At 45.5% G+C, this 5,900-nt stretch overlaps 1 long non-coding RNA gene across 1 annotated transcript in view; it reads right to left on the reverse strand.

The window, feature by feature from the left end:
• LOC109306340 overlaps window positions 1-3,635 on the reverse strand; it is a 22,301-nt gene extending 18,666 nt beyond the window's left edge. Inside the window, exons 1-2 of the long non-coding RNA XR_002099950.1 lie at window positions 3,625-3,635; window positions 2,068-2,277 (exon numbers count right to left, since the gene is read on the reverse strand). This is a non-coding gene — a long non-coding RNA (uncharacterized LOC109306340). The remainder of the gene's footprint in view (window positions 1-2,067; window positions 2,278-3,624) is intronic.
• Window positions 3,636-5,900: the final 2,265 nt, after the last annotated feature.

Here is a 5,900-nt window from a genome sequence, read left to right on the forward strand (position 1 = left end):
GCTGGATGTGTATCTAGCTGGGGTAATGTAGGCCCAGCACTCTTTCCTGCTTATGCAGGGGGTCGGACTCGATGATCTGTTGAGGTCCCTTCCGACCCTAGCATCTATGAATCTATGAATCTATCCCGCCTTAAATTCCTTTGTTGCATTTTAAGATTGCTACACTATGTCCTGTCCCCTGCAGCCTGTTGGCCCCCCCAAAGCATTCTATGAATCATTTGAAACATTTGAAGAGTCAGTCCTACCAAAATCAAGCACCCAAGGACATAAATATAAGTATATTTTAATAGGAAATTCTATAATCAAATACAGGTTAGGTATAAATGACAAAACACTAAAGTTAAGGTATATGAAGGAAATTATTAAAACTGATAAAATGTGCATTAATTTCAAGGAATAACAATATTATTAATATTAGAAATAAATTAATCTTAAATTCTCTGGGCACATCCAGATGAGTGTGCATGTGCCTCTTACGGCATCTCAAACCAGTTTGATATGACACAAGAGGCATGCTGAAAATGAAAAAATGTTTCCCATGCTGCATATTTGCAGTGCAGGGTCACAATTTGGTACCTGAATTTCCAGGTACCAAATAAAACACCTGGGAGAAAAGTGGCACATCTCATGGTTCCTCACTCTGCCCTGAGGCAAACCAGGGCTCGGACCTCCAGAGATGCTGTGACATCCAACTGGAGCATCTCTATGGTGTCCCTTGCTGCATTAGCACGATGAGTTCATGTGCCTGGCGAAGCAGGAGTGGCGCAAGACTGACCCGGGGCTGTCCCTAGTATGTAGGGACTGGGGGTGACGGTAATTTCTGGGGGGGTTGCTGCATATGGGGGCTAGTCAAAGGGTGTGGGTACCCTGCAGAGCCCAAAGACATTCCCTGCAGGGTCCAAGCCCCCCCACACAGGGCCCATAACTCACCCTCGCAGCAGTAGCAGGCATGGGGCACTCAGAGCCTGCTGCTGCCAGCCCCCCCATGGAGCAGCCCCAATCGGCTCAGAGCTGCCACCACTTTTGACACTTGTAGTAAGAACTGCTCAGCTCACTGGGGCATGACAGAGGGTAGTGCCACTTCAGGCAGCACTGGGGCCACTTGCACTGTCACCCTGGGGCTGGCGCCACTTGCAGGGGCCACATGTCATGCTGGGTCCCAGGTGGCAGGCCCTTCAGGTGTCTGTGGCCTGTGCAGGTGCAGTCACCAGGCAGCACATGGCTCCAGTCAGTTCTGGGAGTTGCATATAGCAGCAAGGAGGGGAGCCAGGACGGCCTGCCTCTATCATGTGGGCCTCACGTGCAGGTCCTGGGACTTCCCCAGTGATGTACAAGTCCCAGGACCTGCACATAAGGCCCACCTGATAGAGACAGGCTGGCCTGGCTCTGCTTCTTGCCACCACATGCAGATCCAGGAACTGACTAGAGCTGTGCACTGCCCAGTGGCTGCATCTGCACAGCTCATGACCACCCTGAGGTCCTGCCACCTGCTGCTGTCTCCCCTGTCAGCAGTGGGGGCTGTGCACCATAAGAGCAGGTGTGCTGGGGGGTCTTCACACCCTTCACCCTCCCTGACACCCCACACACACCCACTCCCTGCCCCACCCCCCCAACCTTCCCACATATACGCACACTCACACCCCAACATACCCTACACCCCCCACACACAGGCACACCCCCTCATAACAACCCCACGCACCCACATACAGACTTCACAACCTACCATATACACACACTCACCCCCAACACCCACACAAGAGTAAGACTTTATTTTTGAGCTATTATGATTTATTTTCTTTCTGGTTCCAAGATGACAATCCTCCCCCCACCTTTCCAAAGGAAAACTTCCAGGGGCAAGGGGAGGAACTACCAGTAGGAAAAGTCAGGGGTTTGGAGGTGGAACTTCCAGTCCCAATATGGCAACCAGGGGGGTTGGACACCTGTCAAGGGGCGGGGCTACTATTGTGGCCCTCAACAGCTCGTCAAAACTCATTAAGCGGCCCTCCAGCTGAAATAGATAGTAGGTGGGGACAGCGGGAATCTCGTTTATCCACTCATGCGCATCACTAATTAAAACAAAGCATTGCAAAGGCCCACGGTGGGTGTTGATGCGATGTAATTTCTGCCCAGTTCTCTGAATGTCAAAGTGAAGAAATTCAGTGAAGCTCAGGTAAATGGTGAGAGGAAGTATGACTCTCTTAAGGAGGCAGCTCCTTTAAGGGAAAGGGTTTGGTTACATAGTCACAGCAGGTTTGTGCCAGGTACGTCCCTGTGGTTCTCACTAGTTGCTGAAAGCGAAAAACCTGTCAGTAGCTCAATCCTGGTACAGTGCTGACAGGGAGTTCTTCCCAGGGACTTCGCTCCCCGCTCCCCATCCCAGGTTGCCTCACACGCTGCTGGGGGTTAACCCCTCATAGCAAAAAACATGATGCCTTGAGGGTGGGTTGCCAGGCAACTCTGGCCTAACTGTTAGTCACTCAGTTGAATGTGGCTAATTAATCAGTTGGGCAGTGGTTGCTTGATTGTATAACAAGGGCTAGGCGATCCATCCTGAATCAGGATGTGGAAACTACAGGAACTGACAGGACTCCCTTCAGAATTGATGAGGGCTAGAGAGGCACTAACCAAATCTGAAACTTAATGGAATTGATGGTACAGTTTGAGTAGTTCTCCCTCAACCTTGTGTGTCGTGTTAGCCAGTTGGGTGTGGAAGCTCGGCTGCCCATTATGTCCAAGCTGAGTAGCTCTCCCTCAACCTTGTGTTGTGCTGACAGAGGTGAAACTTGTTGACTGGTGCAAAACAAACCTGAGCGTTGGCCAGTCAGGTGCAGAAACTCAGCTGCATGTCATGGGCTATTTTCCTCACCCATTTTCTTTTCACTTCCACGATCTAAAAGTCTTCAGGTTCCTGTGGGCCAGAAGGAGAAAACTGTTTGCCTCCTGCAGTAGCTCTGGTTGGCTGCTTTAACACGATAAGAGAAAGCAGTGAGGCTAGTCAGTCACAGGGCCAGAACTTCTCATGATGAAATTAGCTCTGGCCGTAGTCCAAATCACATTATAGAAATCATAGAAATCATAGAAGCAGACAATATACTTTAGTGGTACTGCACAGATAATAGTGCACAGTAAGTCTGCTTCCCGACACCATACTGCTAATAGGCTTTGACTGTGCCTTGAAGGGAACAATTCTAATTACTTCACTGAATGAAGAAAATCTCCTTAGCTACTACAAAAGTACCTTTAAAGAGCATTTTTTGAACTGCACAGGCCCCAAAAAGATGTATGTATTCAGGGCAGAAATTCTAAGCCTTCTAAAATGGGAGTGGCCATCTGCTGCACAAGTGCTATAAGTGACATAGACAGACCCTACATGTTGTATGTGGCATATCGAGGAGAGGACAAGCAGCACAGCAGCACATAGGACAGGGGGCAGACAGCACAGCAGAAGATCAGGTAGAGAAAGGGATTAGAGTGCCACCCAAGGAGGGTGCACGGCAAATTTGTGACATGCCTGCCAAAAAGTTTTCCCCTCACTGTTCTAAAGCATTTTGTGATGTATCTGGTTCACTTCATTTATAAAGAAAATCCATTAATCACATGGGCTGATTGTAGAACTTCGTAAACCCTGCCGGGTGAGAACGTTGAGGACCTCTGGCTACATAAGTAGAGCTCTATCCAATTCAAATAAGGGAAAATTTGGACAAAATGTCTGCCAATTTAGGGAGATGCTATCATGTCACAAGTCTGTTTTAAAATAATTATGGTTTATAGAACAGTTTCTACAGTGGATGAATAAACCATTTCTAACAATTTGTTTATGTTTAGGCAAAGATATACTAGAATAAGGTTAAATGTCTTCCCAGTTAAAAACTGCAGTGCAGGATAGGCCTGGAGAGGCACCCCAACAGAGGAGACCCCATTGAGCTGCACCCTGACCACTGCCACCTGAGGGAGCATGAGTCATTGGGCCCTTGGGTCCCACAGGGGAAGATGTTTGGGGTGGTCAAACCTAGAGAAGGGGCTGGGTGAGCAGCCCCCCACCAAGTCAAGGCCTGAAAGGGAGGGGCACCTGGTGCTTTCTGGACACCCTGCAAGGGACCCCACTGGAAGGAGGACTATCTCTTGCCATGGGTCAGGGACTATATGAAGGGATAGATGTTATTAAGGTTGTTCATGTTTGAGCCTTATATTTTGTAATTGAAATGTTGTATTGTGATGTTGTGAATAGTGTTATTTAGGGTTTGACCTTGGTTATTGGTTAGTGTTCATTGTGTAAATATGTCTATGATATTTAGTTTTATTTTTATGTATATTATAACTTAATAAATTGTATATCGTTAAGAACTTTGTGCTTGGGCTAACTCTATAGAAGAAAAAGGGATCTGCTTGAAATTCTGCCATCCTTCTCACAGCACCTCCTCCTGCCTACCCATCCCATTCATTTGAGAATAGGGCACACCCTTGGGTGTACTCAGGTTACAAGTATATAACTTGAAGGAACTCCCCTTCTCTCTTTTTTTTTGTTTCCAATAGCCTTTAGCTGTTCTCTTGTGTAAGGTAGATTTTTCAAAATGTTCAAAATGTAACAAATCTATGTTGACCCTGTTAATTGGTTACTGTTTTTCATTCTGAAAAATGAAGAGGGCAGCACAAATGAAAAGAGACAACATACACCTGATTTGCATCCCAAGCCATTTCATTGACTTTAGAACAGATAGAGCAAAATTTGTTCCTGACAATTATAAAAACATAAGAACTTTCATTTACCAGGTCAGACCATAGGTCCATCTTTCCCATTATCCTCTGTCTTACAGTGACAGAGAGTGGATGCTGAAAGAGAGAATGAACAGTTTGACTAGGGTTTTTCTCCTGTCCCTCTCCCACATCCAGCTTCCAGCATTACCCAGTGGGAATGCCTACAGGTGCACTTTACTGCACAGTAGACAAATTTACTGTGTAATAAAGCAGCAGCATCTACACGGGCACAGCAATTAGACTGATTTACAGAGTCATTGGATGCTCCCATCCGACACAGGTGATATCCGATTGCGGAGTAAATTACTGCACTTAAGCACATATGTAGACCATGATGTCAGGATTAGTTTACTTCAGCCCAAATTGCTCTGGAGTTTATTCAGTCACATTAATTGCACTGTATGAAAAAGAACTTCCTTTTGTTCTTTTCACTACCTAGTATTTTGTAAACCCTTATCATGCCCTTCCTCAAGCGTCTCTTTTCTAAACTGAATCAACCTCACCTCTTTAGTTTCCTTATAAGGAATCTCCTCTATATCACTAACCATCCTTGTTCCCTTCTCTGTACCTTCTCCAGTTCTTTTATATCCTTTCTGAGGTGTGGGGACCAAAACTGGGCACAGTATTCAAGGTGTGGATGTACAATGGATTTATAAAGGGGCATAATGATACTTTCTGTTTTGTTTACAATTTCCTTCTAACTAATTCCTAACATTTTGTTTGCATTTTGATGGCTGCTGAGAACTGTTTTTAGTGAACTGTCCACAGTGGCTCCCAGATTGTTTTCCTGTGTAATAACATCTAATGTAGGTATAGTCTGGGTTATTTTTACCCATGTGCATCACCTTATACTTAGTTATATTGAATTCCATCTGTCATTCAGTGCCTCATTTGCTTAATAGTCCAAGATTCTTCTGTAGTTCCTCATAGTCTTCCTTGGTTTCTATCCCTTTGAATAATTTTGTGGCATGTGCAAATTTGGTCACCCCACTACTCACCCCCTTTTCCAGATCATTTATGAATATATTAAACATTACTAGTCCCAATAGAGATTCCTGGGGGACTTCACTATTTATTTTGTTCCATTCTGAAAACTCACCATTTATGCTCAAACTTTGATTTCTATCTTTAAACCAATTTCTAAT

This window comes from Crocodylus porosus, unplaced genomic scaffold (genome assembly GCF_001723895.1).
Source record: "Crocodylus porosus isolate Cpor-Errol unplaced genomic scaffold, CroPor_comp1, whole genome shotgun sequence".
NCBI lineage: Eukaryota > Metazoa > Chordata > Crocodylia > Crocodylidae > Crocodylus > Crocodylus porosus.